Here is a 16,133-nt window from a genome sequence, read left to right as displayed (position 1 = left end):
AAAGTGATAAAAAAATTCATTTATATATTTTTACTAAGCTTAACTGATTTCTTAAATAGAATATGTTTGAAGACTTAGCATACTCTTAATTTTATTATACTCTATATGTGTTGTTATTATCAGGTATATTGCTCAGTTTATGTAACTTAACCTGTTTAGTTAGGCTATTTTAAGAGGAATTTTGAGAATGCATTTGTAATACTTGCTTATTTTATCAGTAAGCTTGCATAAATTTGGGGAGAACATACCTAAGTAGAATAAAATTTCATTTGCTCAATTCAAAATTTTATCATAAAATTCCTTTTATTAGAGGTTCAAAAAGCCTACTTATTTTCTTTTGTAATTACAATTTTAATTTAAATTTTAATTAAATTAAAATTAATTGAATTTTAATTAGCATTTATTAATTAAATAAATTTACTTAATTTAATTAATGACAGCGGCTGGGCAGTGCAATGGTGGCTCAGTGGCAGAATTGTTGCCTGCCATGCCGGAGACCCAGGTTCGATTCCCGGTGCCCATGCAAAAAAAAAAGAAAGAAAAGTACATTGACTATTAAATTCTGGAAAATATACTGCAATTGTTTAATTTGCCCCAAGTTTAAATCCAGGAACACTTTTCCATGTTTCCCAGAGATCTTTCATTTTACTTACTGAAATGTGGTAATTAGATATTATTCAGTTATTCCTACCCTAAGGTTATTTATAGTTTAATAACGATCTGATACTACAGTTGCAAAAGTATTATTGGAAAAAACAACATTGACCCACATGGCCTATTCTGTAGCATTTTTTTTTTCTTTTATGCTTACCATTTTTAGTCTCCAGGCCCAGTAAAAAAAGAATTCTAAGCCACACCTCCCCCGTTTTTCTGTGCCCAGCCCTCTCTCTACAAGTGCTTTAGGCCGTTGAGCCTTGGGACAGGGAGAGGTTGCACAGAAAGAATGAAGCTTGGCTTGTTAAAAGTTTTGGGTGAGGGCTGGATGGGATTTTGAAAGTTCCTCTGCCCTTCTTTAACTATTTCCAATTATTCGATTTATTTTATTAAAAGCTGTGACCGGGGTCATTGGAAAAGTTCTTTGCTTTTTCCAGAGGCAGCCCTTTGGCAGTTCTCTGCTGCCTTGGGGAAATTGCAGGGGCAGTTCCTTTTTAATGTCCAGGTTTGTTTACAGCAATTGCGAAATTAGGGTTTTGAAATTTGCCGCTCAGAGAGTTTTCTCTCTCTTTTTTTTACTCCAGAAGTACCAATTTATGTAAAACTGCCTGTGTATTTCTTAAGCAATTTTAGTACAGATTTTTAAAAGAATTTTTGTTACTTTTTAATTACCATCCAGAGATATGAGAATATACACCGACCAGGCAGACAGACATAAATAGAAAATTAGTTACACAAGAAGCAGAAATACTTTCCAGACGGACAAATAAAGGATTGGATATATTATCTCATCCCATTTTGACCTTTTTCCAGAGCCATTTTAACTGTAATATCTTTAATTTCAACTGAATGGTAGTATTTTAATTTTAAATCATTTTGAGGCCAGATTATATTACAGAGATAAATCCTTTTCTTTATAGATTCATAACTAAAATCTCTCCAATTTAGCCCAAAAGTTCCCTTTTTAAAGAATTTTCATCATCAGAAACCAGTTAGGAACATCTGACCCATACAAGAGCAGGAGAATAGGCGTATACAAACTAACAAATTTAAACAGACATTCAACACGTTATATTTAAGTAAACACCAGTTAATAACTAGGCTGAACATACCAACTACCAATTAAACAGGCATTAAAGGCTTAACCCACAGATTAACAATTAACAAGCGTTAAAGCTCTTACTATGCTTGTGTAAGGCACAGGCTAGCACTTAAACAGGCCTATTTAATTTCATTAAATTCCAACTAATTGTTGGATTACTCTTTTTTTTTTTTGCAAGGGCAGTCTCCTGGATTACTCATTTTTTAAGAGAACTCAAAGGGCAAATTTAGGATAGGGCTTCAAACCCTGAACAGTGTGGTACCCAGAAAACAGAAGGTGAGAGGTCAGAGCAAGGCAGATGTTTCTGGAAGCATCACCCAGACCGAGGTTTAGAGAACTCACACCGCCTATTTACTCCCTGATCCCCTTTTGCCCCGATGACCCACTCGAGCAGTCAGATGTCCGGACCTGGAACTGGAAACGGTTTCTCTCTTTGAAACTGTCTAAGGCACCAGAAGTCTCTGGACTGTTGGCAGAACAGAGAAACCCCAGTGGCCGAGCCCCACTGATGTAATTAGAGGTTATTAAATTACTGAGCACGCACAGATTGATGACATGCTTAGTCGCAGAATGTATGTTAGAAATGGCGGTCTTAATGTGCTGATGGGTCTGTTAGTTTGGAAGCTGCTGGAATGTGATATACCCTTTTAAAAAGGGGAATATGCTGGTTTGAAGCTATTATGTACCCAAGAAAAACCATGTCCTTTAATCCTCATTCAGTGTTGCTGGGTGGAATCATTTTGATTGTTTCCATGGAAATGTGATCCAACCAACTGTGGGTGGTAACTTTTTTTTTTTAACTTTTTTTTATTATATATAAAAAATTAACAAACAAAACATTTAGATATCATTCCATTCTACATATACAATCAGGTATTCTTAATATCATCACATAGTTGCATATTCATCATTTCTTAGTACATTTGCATCGATTTAGAAAAAGAAATAAAAAGACAACAGAAAAAGAAATAAAATGATAATAGAGAAAAAAAAGACTATACGTACCATACCCCTTACCCCTCGCTTTCATTTACCACTATTTCAAACTGAATTTATTTTAACATTTGTTCCCCCTATTATTTATTTTTGTTCCATATGTTCTACTCTTCTGTTGATATAGTAGCTAAAAGGAGCATCAGACACAAGGTTTTCATATTCACAGAGTCTCATTGTGAAAGCTATATCATTGTTCAGTCATCATCAAGAAACATGGCTACTGGAACACAGCTTTACATTTTCAGGCAGTTCCCTCCAGCCTCTCCACTACATCTTGAACAACAAGGTGATATCTACTTAATGCGTAAGAATAACCTCCAGGATAACCTCTCAACTCTGTTTGGAATCTCTCAGCCATTGACACTTTGTCTCATTTTACTCTTCCCCCTTTTGGTCAAGAAGGTTCTCTCAATTCCTTGATGTTAATTCTCAGCTCATTCTAGGGTTTTTCTCAGTCCCTTGATGCTGAGTCTCAGCTCATTCCAGGATCTATGTCTCACGTTGCCAGGAAGGTCCACACCCCTGGGAGTCATGTCCCACGCAGAGAGGGGGAGGGTGGTGAGTTTGCTTGCCATGTTGACTGGAGAGAGAGGCCACATCTGAGCAACAAAAGAGGCTCTCTTGGGGGTGACTCTTAGGCCTAAATTTTAAGTAGACTTGACCTATCCTTTGTGGGGTTAAGTTTCATGTGAACAAACCCCTGTGGGTGGTTGCTTATTGGCACCCTTTAAGAGGTTTCCAGTTGGGAAAAAAGCTTTAGAGGCACGAGACCCACCAGAACCAATAGAATGGACAGAGGCCCAGGGAAGCCGCTGATGAGAAAGTTAGCAGATGTCGTCCAGTGCCTTTCCAGCTGAGAGAGAAACCCTGAACATCATCAGCCTTCTTGAACCAAGATATTGTGTTTTTTGTTTGTTTGTTTTAAAACATGGGCCGGCACCGGGAACCAAACCTGAGTCTCCAGCATGGCAGGTGAGAACTCTGCCTGGTGAGCCACTGTGGCCTGCCCAAACCAAGGTATCTTTCCCTGGATGCCTTAGATTGGACATTTTCACAGCCTTAGAACTGTAAACTTGCAACTTAATAAATTCCCCTTTTTAAAGGCTCCTCTATTTCTGGCATTGCATCCTAGTAGCTTACAAACTAGAACAGGAGATTTAATAAATTACAAGTTTACAGTTCTAAGGAAATGAGAGTATTCAAATTAAGGTACCAACAAGAGGTTACCTTCACTCAAGAAAAGCTGATGGGTCAGGAACCCCTCTGTCAGCTGGGAAGCCACGTGGCTGGCATCTGCTGGTCCCTTGCTCCTGGGCTCTGTTGCCTTCAGCCTCTGTTCCTGTGGGGGCTCCTCACTTTGCTTCTCCAGGGCTGGCTTTCATCTCTTGGCTTCCCTTGGCTCTCTCCAGGTTCTGGCTTGCTTAACAGCTCATGGCAATGTCTGTTGGGCTCCAAACATCTCCAGACATCCGTGTCTCTGTTCTCCACGTGTCTGACCCTGGGTCAGCTCTGCTGTGAAGTTTCTGTTGCCTCTGGTGCTTCTGTCGTTTCTGATGTCTCTGGCTCTCTCCAAAATGTTTCCTCTTTTAAAGGATTCCAGTAAACTAATCAAGACCCACCTGGAAGGGGTGGAGACACATCTCCATCTAATCAAAGGTCATACCCACAATTGGGCAAGTCACATCTCTGTGGAGGGAATCGAATCAAAAGCTTCTACATCAAATTTTGAATCAGGATTAAAACCTGGCTTTTCCAGGTTTCAAACCGACACAATGGTGTGATTTTTTAGTATTATAATAAGGTGTAGGTAACTTGTTGGTTAAAGTCTAAGCTACTGCGTGTGTCAGGTGGGCCCATTTTGGTTAGATTCAGTTTTGGCTATCAAGATAACTTCAGACTTGGGGTGGGTTAGTGCTGACCCAAGAACCCAAGAATTGACCTAAGATCCTTCATTAATAAACATTAGGGACTGTCTTTTAATGTCAAGACTCTAAAGTTGAAAAACTGGACAACTGGGTGCAAAAGAAGGTTAGTCACCAGGTTTTCACAATCACTGGGCAGAAGGTATGGTGATACAATCGGCGTCAGAGATCAAGGCAGCTGGATTATAATTTAGAGATTTCAGGTATTTCCCTCTGGCTATTCCACTATACCAGAAAGCAAAAAGGAATAGCTACATAACAATTCAGTAATCAAAATCACCCCTTAAATTCTAATTTCTCGGTTGCAAAGACACTGGCGTCCATTGCAGGGCCTTATCTGCCAGCCTAAGGTGTGCGGAGTTGGTCCTGGGGCAGTAGGGAGCCACAGCAGGCTTTTGAGCAAGGAGGGGGACATGAAAGAGAATTTTAGGAATCTCAGCCTGTTAATGCTCAGGAGATCTCAGGCATCAGCTAACTCGGCACCCTCACTTTACAAAAAGGGACACTGAAGCCCAAGAGGGGAATGGACTTTTCGGGTCCACCGAGCAAGTGGGGAGCAGGCTAAGCTGGCTTCTTGGGCTCACACTCCCAGGCTGGAGACCTGGCCGCCCTCTAAGAAGCCTCTGCCCAATGGAGACTCCAAGCACAGCCCTGTGAGGAGGGGTCTTCTGTGCCTAGGATTTGGGGGGGTGACTGACAGTTTTGGTTTCTGGAGGAGGAGGGCTGACGCTGTTTGGGTGAGGATGCATCAGGAAGGGCCCTTTGGTTCCCAGGAGAAAAGCAAAGTGCACCCACCGCCTGGGATACCCCAAAGTGACCTTCATCCTGGAGCTGAGACCGCTGCTTCTGGGGTCTCCCAAGCCCACCCCACCCTCTGAAGACCCCTGGGAAGGGCTTGCTCAGCACGTGCATTCTTTGTCCGCCAACAACCCGCTTGGACCATGTCTGGGGTACCTTGGTGCCTGAAGGCAGCTCTGGGACCTGGGGCTGCAGTGGCCTGGGACAGCCCAGGGCTGGCCTGGGGTGGGGTGGAGGAAGGGCTCAGGCACCCACCAGGTCCCAGGCAGCAGGAGAAGGAAAATGGCCCTTCTGAACGCTTACTGCAGCCAACCACTTCCACATCCTTCGTGGTGGCGAGGCTGGGTGTTTTGCTTGCACAACTCTGTGACTCCAGGGAGGTAGACCAGGAAGACAGAATGCAGAGGACTTTCATGTCAGGGGCTTTTGGGTTTCTCTGCCAGGTTCAGAGCCCAGGGACTGTGGACGCTGGGCTGGGGAGGGGGAGAGATGAGAGGGGTCTCTGAGCTGAAGGTGAGCCCGGCACCAAGGGATCTTCCATTGAGGTTTCCTGGAGATTTGGGGAGGTTGCCAGCTCTGCACCCCAGGCTGGGCCTTTTGGGGATCGACGTGTGGCTGGGCACCAGTTCGGGTGATTGGGGACAGGTGTGTGCTGGAGGAGCATGGCGGGGTCTGGATGGCTGGGTGGGGGAGAGACCAGAGTCCCTCTGCCTGGAGAGGTGACACCCAGGATGCATGTCTGGGCCTCCCTGTGGCATCTGGGAGGGAGGGGGAAGCTTCCTCCAGGCACTGATGATGACTGCCCCTACTCTGGGCCACTCCGGGCCCCAGGCACTTTTTACACATGCCAGCTCATTAAGCCTCACAAAAGAATCCCTCTGGTAGGTGCTATTATTACCCCCATTTTACAGATGAAGAAACTGAGGCACAGAGAGGCAAAGTAACCTGTCCAAGGTCACACAGCTGGTGAGAGGCAGAGCAGGATTGGAACGCAGGTTCTCGGGGCTCCTTATGTCTCTGCCGCCAGTGGGGTCTGGAACTCCCACGTTTTTCTGTTTGCCCAGGAGGCCGATGACCAGTGGTCCCACCATGGGCGCTGGGATTCCCAAGAGGAAGGCTGGGCATGCAGCACAACAGGACGGTTGGGGTGGGGTTTGGCCTGCTTCCGCCTCTAAAGTCAGGACATTTCAAGACAGGTAACCAGGTTTGCTCCCAGCTGGGGAAGTGGAATGTTCCAGTGACAGATTCGAAGCTCTGGTCTCGGTCTTGCTGGGCGCGGCATGTCCTCGGCCAGTGACAGTTGGGGTTGGGTGAGAGGTGCTGACTCAGGGGAGCTGGTGTCAGTTCACCCAAGGTTTGCCCTTTGGGGTGCTATCCACGCTGACATGGGGGCCCCGGCTTGGGCTCCATCCACACTGCCCTTGCCCATTCCTGTGGGGCTCCAGCCTCCCCGCTGAGCCATTTGAGGACTCTCCTCCCGGCCCTGGTAGGGGACCCTGCCGCTAGAGATCAGGGTTTGTGGCCTGCCCTGACCCAGATGTGGGACTTCAGACAAGCACGGGCCCTCTCTCAGCCCGTTTCCTCTCCCTGCTCATGCCAGGACTTATGATCCCATTTTACAGATGAGAAAACCGAGGCCAGAGCTAGAATTCCCACCCAGGCAGGCTGACTGCTGAGCTTCCGTTCTTTCCCAAATGGCCTGAGGAAATGCTCTCGAATGCTCTGGATGCCAAAGTGTCAAACAGATCACGCACATCCGGTCCCCCCGGCACCATTTTTTCAACCCTCTGCCGCCTGATCTCCTCTTTTGAGAAACCCCACATCTCACATCTGCCTTTATGGCTTTTTGAAATGTTAATGCTAATTTAAACATCCTGACTGAAAGCAAGTCAAAGTCACGAGGCTGTTAGAAGCAAAATCAAAGGTCACATCTAACTCTATCCCCGCTTGCTGTTTGCCTTCGCAGTCAGGAGGGGAGCGGCTGCTGCAGCCGAGTTAACAGTAAGCTGGAAGGCTACCTTTGCTGTGCCCTCCGAGACGTTTTACCACCAAGAACTCCGGAGTTACTTTTAGCAACTAAACCACACCCGAGGTCCGAAATCTCTCTGTTGGAAGAACTCTGGACAGGCTGAGGGAGAGGAAGGAGACTTCACATTTCCAGATGGGATTTTCTGCCCCCCCCAAAAAACATCAGGAAAAGGGCACTGGGCTCCTTCCAGCCTTAAGCTTTGTTTGTATCCCCTCAAACTTACTGACACCAACCTTGCTCTTGGGAGTTGCATCCAGTGGAGAAAATGAAGGCTTGGTGCCGAGCCCACGGCTGGTTGGAAAATAGGTTGTGGACTCTCAAAAGTTCAGCTTCAGTGCAATCACGCCCTCAGACATATCCACCGACTAAACCACCCCTGCTCAAAGCCACCATTTCGAGAGTTTGAAGCAATTGCTGTTTCCTGCTCTTCCAAAAATAGGGCCGTTGTGACCTTCGGCTCATAAACCCGGTCAAGGCGACAGGGCACACACAGCTGCGCTCTCTGCCCAGCCCCCACCTGCAGGGTCTGCAGCCTCTCCCCCTCTGGCCCTCCCCCCATCACGCCCCTCCAGGCCCGGGGGGCTGACGTGGGACGCAGGCTCCTCCATCCCCAGAGCCTCAGGCCCGGGCAAGGTGATGAGTCCAATCACTAATTCGTCCCCTCTCCCCTCACTCCCCTGAGGGATGAGGGTCTCTTTTCTTTTTGGGTCATAAACTGGGAAAATGTGACTCCAGGGCAGGCATTCGTTTGAGCTGAGACAATAGAGCCGGTGGACACAGTGAAACAGCTGTGTACCTGTGTGTGTGAGAGAGTGTGCTGGCTTGAAGCCGTTACGTACCCTAGAAAAGCCATGTTCCTTTAATCCAATCTTGGGAGGCAGATCTATTATGGGGTGGGACTCTTTGATTACGTTGTTTCCATGGAGATGTGACCCACCCAATTCCAAGTGTGTCTTAATCCTTTTGCTGGAGCCTGTTTGAAGAGACTAAAAGGCAGAAAACATAAAGAGAGCTGAGAGTCAACACAGACAGCAGAGATGAAACCAAGGGACAGACGTTTGGAGATGCAAAAGGATGGCTTTGCAGGAGATGACAGAAGCTGGGAGCAAAGGGCCAGCAGATGTCACCATGTGCCTTCCCGTGTGTGCTGGTTTGAAAGGATGTATGTACCCTAGAAAAGCCATGTTTTAATCCTGATCTCATTTTGTAAAGGCAGCCGTTTCTTCTAATCCCTATTCAGTACTGTATGTTTGAAACTGTAATTAGATCATCTCCCTGGAGATATGATGTAATTGAGAGTGGTTGTTAAACTGGATTAGGTCACGACATGTCTCCACCCGTTCCGGTGGGTCTTGATTAGTCTCTGAAGTCCTATAAAAGAGGAAACATTTTGGAGAATAAGTGATTCAGAGACAGTAGAGAAGAACGACATAGCCACGAGAATCAGAGAGCCCATGAGCCAGAGACCTTTGGAGATGAAGAAGGAAAACGCCTCCCGGGGAGCTTCATGAAGCAGGAAGCCAGGAGAGAAAGCTAGCAGATGACGCCATGCTCGCCATGTGCCCTTCCAGCCAAGAGAGAAACCCTGACTGTGTTCGCCATGTGCACTTCTCACTTGAGAGAGAAACCCTGAACTTCATTGGCCTTCTTGAACCAAGGTATCTTTCCCTGGATGCCTTTGATTGGACATGTCTATAGACTTGTTTTGATTGGGACATGTTTCGGCCTTAGAACTGTAAACTAGCAACTCATTAAATTCTCCTTTCTAAAAGCCATTCTGTTTTTGGTATATTGCATTCCAGCAGCTAGCAAACTAGAACACCATGTGACTTCATCGGCCCTTTTTGAGTGAAGGTATCCTCCTGTTGATGCCTTAATTTGGACGTTTTCATGGCCTTAGAAATGTAAACTTGTAACTTAGTAAATCCCCTTTGTTAAAGCCAATCTATTTCTGTTATATTGCATTCTGGTAGCTTTAGCAAACCAGTTGAGAGAGAGAGAGGGATTGAGAGAGAGAGAGAGAGAGAGAGATTGAGAGAGGGAGGGAGGGCAGGAGGGAGGGAGAGGGAGGGAGGGAGAGAGAGAGAGAGAGAGGGAGAGAGAGATGGTTTTTAGGTTCCTGGGCCTGAGAGGCCAGCTCCATTCCACTGTACCCTTTCTCTGATCCTGTGAACCTATAAACGCATAACGTTTTGGAGTTGAGTTTCTGTTTCTTCAGCTGAAAGAGCCTGTGATCATTTCAAAATATGTCCATAAATACTCCGACAGTTTTTCCTTCAAAAGTTTGAACCTTTCAACTAGTTGCATCCCCCTAGCCCATATTATCGACAGCCTCTTTCAACTTGAAAAAGTTAGAATGGGCATAGCCCAAGTACCCCTAAAGAGTGGGAGAAAGATCAAAGGTGATGGTGGCGTTATACAGAGAACGTCAGGTTTAACAAATGAGTATGAGTGCTGAATCATTATATTGATATTTCTGTGGGTGTCCAGTGTCTTGGAGCAGCTAGAAGGAAAATGAAAAATTGTGGAACTGTAACCCATACCAGACTTTAAAATCTGTTCTATAACTACTTGCTAAAATGTACTTGGGAAAACAAAACAAACAAACCAAAAAATGTACTTAGAAATTTATTGCTTTTTTTTGGTATATATGTTATATTTCACAATTTTTAAAAAAGGAGACTTTTTTTTAAAGTTGGGACCTAATTCCCCACCAGCCTTAGAGAGATTCACTTTTCACTATGGGCACATGGCAGAGTGTGGCATGACATCCAAGGGCAGGTGAGGGCAGGCAAGGGGGCTCCTCCTGGCTCCCTCCCCTGGACCCCTCTGGGGGAAGCTGGCTGCACACCCCGAGGTGCTTGTGCAGCCCCCGGAGAGGCCCCTGAAATGAGGAGCTGACACTTCCTGCCCAAGCCAGCCCAAAAGCACATGGCAGGGACCTTCCAGCCCCCCACCAAACTTCCGGGGTTCCCTGACTTGACTGCAACCTCATGAGAAACCCTAAACAAGAACCGTGCAGCTAAACCACTCCTAGAATTTCTGATTTACAGAAACAGATAAAATAAAAGCTCATCTGGATGCTGCTAAGTTTTGGGGTAATTTGCCATGCATCAAGGGATAGCTATTACAGTCTGAACCAAGCCAGTACCCCGCCCAGCCTCAGCACGGGGCAGGAGGTAAGTGGCTTCTGAGGTTCCCAGAGCAAAGCAGATGCTGTTGGTTTGATGGGCTGTTTTCCAGAAACTATGGTTTCTGAAGGTGAGGTCTTCTCTGCGGTCCTTGGGCAGAGGTGTTAGTCAGTGCTTGGGACAAAGGCATACCCTTTAATCAAGAGTCTTTTCCTTCGATGGTCCCTCAGACCAGTGTGACTAGAGCACCAACAATCGGTTTTCCCAGCACAACCCTTTCACCTTGAAGAGGTCAACAAGCACGGTGGGTAAGAGAGCAGGTGTAGAGCTTGGGCAGACCTGGCTTCAGGTCCCAACTCTGTGACTTATTTGCCATGTGAGCTTGAACTAGATACCTAAGCCAGAGAATGCACCAGAAACACTTAGCACAGTTTTGGGCACACACGGGCTGGAAACAATGCTTGTGAAAACCCATTTCCAAAGTACAATCAGCACTGTTAACAATAGTGCTATCTCCAAGTCTTGAGAATACAGTACCTCTTTTTTTGCTATGTATTTTGTACAAACAAGCAACTGAGCTCAATTTGCACAAACATATTATCAGGAATGGACTTCCAGGGCCAAGAGCAAGCATAGGCCAAACAGTCTTCTAAGGTGGTGTGCCATTTTAGCTTCTCATCAGCAATGGGTAAGCGTTCCTGGGGCTCCATTTTACCCTTTGACCACTTGGAATTGTCAGTCTTTTTAATTTGACCCATTCTAGTGAGTGTGTTGCAGTGCCTTGTTGGAATTTTAGTTTGCATTCTCCACATGGCTAGGGACGTTGGGCATCTTTCCACGTGCTCACTGGCCATTTGGATTTCCTCTTTTGTGACATGCCTATTTAGATTTTTTAAAAATTTAAAAATTGGGTCATTGATCTTTTTTTTAAATTCATTCACTTCTATGTTTAATGTGTCTTTGGTATGTGTCAATACATCTAGTTAAAACTGTAGGGCACCATGGAAGCAGACAAGAAATGGCCATTCTGTATATTTTCCAAATAACTCAGTTGAGGGAACGTCACCTTCAGAAATATCCCCACACTTCTATTCAAACCTAGGACAATTTGTATGGCCTCCAACTTTCCAGAAAATCACTTTATACTGTAGTTCATCTTGAAAAACATCTTCTTACACTCTTCAAAAACGTTACTTCAAAACCAGAAAACACATCAAATAACAGCAAATAAATAGCAAATCTCATGGCACCTGAGCTTAAGAATGAAACAATTTTTATTGGCTTGGTTATTAATTTCTGAAGTTACGACTTGAAATTAACATTTATTTCTGAGGCTGCAATGACTCTTTCTTTAGAATGGTCATAGTGATTAAAAATGTTTTAGTATCAAATGTGAAGATAATTTCCAATTTGGGGCAAGTGGTTACCAATCTATTTTCTCCAAACTCAGGGGCAAGTGAGTTTACATTGACACACAGCGATTACATGAGCTAATGAAGGGGACATAAAGGACAGGTCACTCAGGTAGGGACACAGCTTACCAGGGAACCATCACCTGATTCTTGACTCTTGAGATTCCTAAGAGGTTGTCTCCTTGGGCAGCCTTTTCTCAAGGATCCTGCCTACTGTTCCTTATGTACCTTGTCAGGGCTCAGACCATGCTAATCTGAAGATTCTAACTTGTGGTCACAAGCCACCGTCCGCAGAGGCCCTGCCACAAGTTTGGTAGCTAAATGTTAAGGTATCTGGATAAAGAAAGATGCTTTGGAAGATATTTCTGACAGCCAAGGTGATAAGTTCGAGCTTTACACTAGAAAAAGTAACAATGGCAAAAGAATATTAAAATCTAAAGATGTACAGCAATGATCTGTCTTAGAAATGTCACCATTCTGTTGCACAAAAAGAACAAATAAACTCTAGGACTGGGATGAAAATAGTTGAGAAAATATTTTTCTCTAGGTACGAAAATGGTTGTTTTTGTTTGAGCAACTGTCCGTGTATCCCTAAATTCATTTCTATCTTTATAAAAGGAAGTTGATTTCAACATAATGATCAACAAGAGAATTTAAGGTTGGTCATATCAATTTATTACTAATTTTGGTCTTCCCGTTAGTACGCTACGCAAAAATGGTGAGTTTCTCAGTAGTAATATAATAGCTTTTAAAGAGAACTTGGGCAAAATAATTTATGATAGCAACCATAAGTTTCTAGGAAGCAAATGAAGCAAGAGCGTTTAGTGTGATGTTTATTCTAGTTCATGTTAATATTTCTCCACAAATAATTAGGTTGCTAAAGTATAACTAATTGTAAGCATTTTATGAATCATTAGAAAAGATTCTAACCTCTAAAAACTATGAAAGACTTAAAGATCTCATTAATGGTATAATGTCAATTATACTACTGGTGAGCTTTGGTCTGTATTTCCTGAGCCTCTAGACCAGGAAAAGCAGTCCAGTAGACTTTGATCATAATCAGTGTTTTACATTTGAGAGCAGACAAATGCTTCCTTGTTTGAGGGCTCAGGATAAACTGGCTGCTTTTCCTTACATGCCTCTTTCACAATCTCTTCTGCAGTTTTCAGAGAAGTGTCTCTAATGGTGTTTAAAGGAAGTGGAAACCAGCCCTTTTCCAAGTGTTTATCTGACACTTCCTGAGATATACCCTTGGCAGTTATGAGAAAGATTTTTTTTTTCTTTTGCATGCCCTGTGGTGGGGGTCACATTTCATTTTTTCCCATGTGACCACCCTATTATTGCAGCACCATTTGTTGAATTATTTTTTGCGGGGTGGGGGAAGTGCATGGGCTGGGAATTGAACCTGGGTCTCTTGCATGGCAGGCGAGCATTCTACCACTGAACTACTCTTGCACCCCCCAAAAAGGAAACCATGAGAAACGTTTTATCTGGGATGTGCCTCAGTCCACATGCCATGATACCAAGCGCAACTTCAGGAAACACATGGGAATTGTTCCTTTGTCCAGGATATAGGGTCTGTCATTGCGAAGAGTGGCTGGATCAAAAGGACTGCCACTGGCAAAAATTGCATGCCTCTTAGTTAGGTTGTAGCATTGTTCAGTAGTACATTCTGCTTTGCTAGTTGGATTATTCAAAGCAAAAATAATAGGCCACTCACTGGAGGCAGCCATCTCTTTGAGAATTTATTCTTAGAATTCACCATGAATTGCAGGAACTCTTATGAGGGCAGTTGGTTTTAATTTTTTAAAATATTTTTATTGAGAAATCTTCACACATATACATTCCATGCATGCTGTACAATCAGTGGCTCACAATATCATCATGTAGTTGTATATTCATCACCATGATCATTTTTTAAGAACATTTGCACCAATCCAGAAAAATAAAAGAAAAAACTCATACATCCCATACCCCTTACCCCTCCCTCTCATTGACCACCAGTATTTCAATCCACCCAATTTTATTTACCCTTTACCCACCCCCAGTTATTTCTTTTTGATCCTTTTTTTTTTTAACTCATCTGTCCATACCCTGGATAAAAGAAGCATCTGACACAAGGTTTTCACAATCACACAGTCACATTGTAAAAAGCTATACAGTTATACAGTCATCTTCAAGACTCCAGGCTACTGGAACACGGCTCAACTAAAAGTTTCTTATAAATGGAGTTTTACTGTACATACTCTTCCATGTGGCTCCTTTTACTTAGCATCACATCTGTCGGACGTATGGTCATTGTGTGTGGCAGTTTGTCCTCTTTCACTGCTGTGAAGCATTCTATTGGGTGATCATATCTCAATATATCCACTCTCCTATTGGTGGACATTTAGATTGTTCCCACTTTTTGTCTATAGTAAGTAAAGCTGCTGTGAACATTCTTGTAAAAGTCTTCCGATGGCCATACAACCCATTTCTCTTGGGTATACACCTGCGAATGGAGCCTTAGTAATAGTGCAGTTTTCCAAAGTGGTAATCCATCTCACACTCCCACCAGCAACGTATGAAGTTTCAGTTGGTTCACATTCTCATTTTTAATTTCTTAAATGGGTGTGAAGTGGTATCCAACTGCAGTTATAATTTTCACTTCCCCGATATCTAATGACGTTGAGCAATTTTTCATAAACTTAGTGGCGCAACTGGCTTTTGAGCAGCGTTATATACTATTGACACACAAATCATCTTACGACAGTAAACGTTTGTATACTGGGGCTAGACTGCGAGATGGAGCTGCTGGCAGGCTATTGTTTTGTTCTATCTTCAAACCGGAGTCTTTAAATATTCGCTTAATATGTATTTGGTTTGGCTGTGGAGTAGCTGCATTTCTAAAATAAAAAATATATTGTTTACAGAAGCATACAATCATCTTCAAGAATCAAGGCTACTGGAACACAGCTCAATAGTTTCAGATACTTCCCCCCAGCCACTTCCATACACCGGAAACTAAAAAGGGGGTATCTATATAATGCATAAGAATAACCTCCAGGATAAGCTCTTAACTTTGCTTGAACTCTCAGCCCCTGAAACGTTATTTTGTCCCATTTCTCTCTTCCCCCTTTTGGTCAAGAAGGCTTTCTCAATCCCTTGAGGCCAGGCCCAGGATTATCCCAGGATTTCTGTCCCACATTGCCAGGGAGATTTACACCCCTGGGAGTCATGTGCCACATGGGAAGGAGGCCAGTAGGGTTCTGTTCTAGTTTGCTAACTGCTGGAATGCAATATACCAGAAACGGAATGACTTTTAACAAGGGGAATTTAATAAGTTGTAAGTTTACAGTTCTAAGGCTGAGAAAATGTCCCAATTAAAACAAGTCTATAGAAATGTCCAATCAAAGGCATCCAGGGAAAGATACCTTGGTTCAAGAAGGCCGATGAAGTTCAGGCTCTCTCTCTCAAGTGAGATGGCACATGGTGAACACAGTCAGGGCTTCTCTCTGGGCTGGAAGGGCACATGGCGAATACGGTGTCATCTGCTAGCTTTGTCTCCTGGCTTCCTGTTTCATGAAGCTCCCCGGGAGGCGTTTTCCTTCTTCATCTCCAAAGGTCGCTGGCTGGCGGACTCTCTGCTTCGTGGTGCTGCAGCATTCTCTGCTCTCTTTGAAATCCCTCTCTCCAAAATGTTTCCTCTTTTATAGGACTTCAGAAACTAATCAAGACCCACTCAAATGGGTGGCGACATGTCATCCCCTAATCCAGTTTAACAACCATTCTTAACTAAATCACATCAACTAGGGAGATGATCTCATTACAGTTTCAAATATACAGTACTGAGTAGGGATTATTCTATCTTTAAGAAATGGGATTTATATTAAAACATGGCTTTTCTTAGGGGGCATACTTGCTTTCAAACCAGCACAGGTTCACATGCTGAGTTGACTTAGAGAGAGAGGTCACATCTGAGCAACAAAAGAGGTTCTCTGGGGGTGACTCTTGGGCATAATTTTAAGTAGGCTTAGGGTGTCCTTTGTAGGATTAAGTTTCATAGGGGTGAACCCCAAGATCAAAGCCTTGGCCTATTGATTTGGTTGT

Source organism: Tamandua tetradactyla, chromosome 9, assembly GCF_023851605.1.
Source record: "Tamandua tetradactyla isolate mTamTet1 chromosome 9, mTamTet1.pri, whole genome shotgun sequence".
Lineage (NCBI taxonomy): Eukaryota > Metazoa > Chordata > Mammalia > Pilosa > Myrmecophagidae > Tamandua > Tamandua tetradactyla.
The sequence above is the reverse complement of the archived record's forward strand: the minus strand, read 5'-3'. Positions refer to the sequence as shown.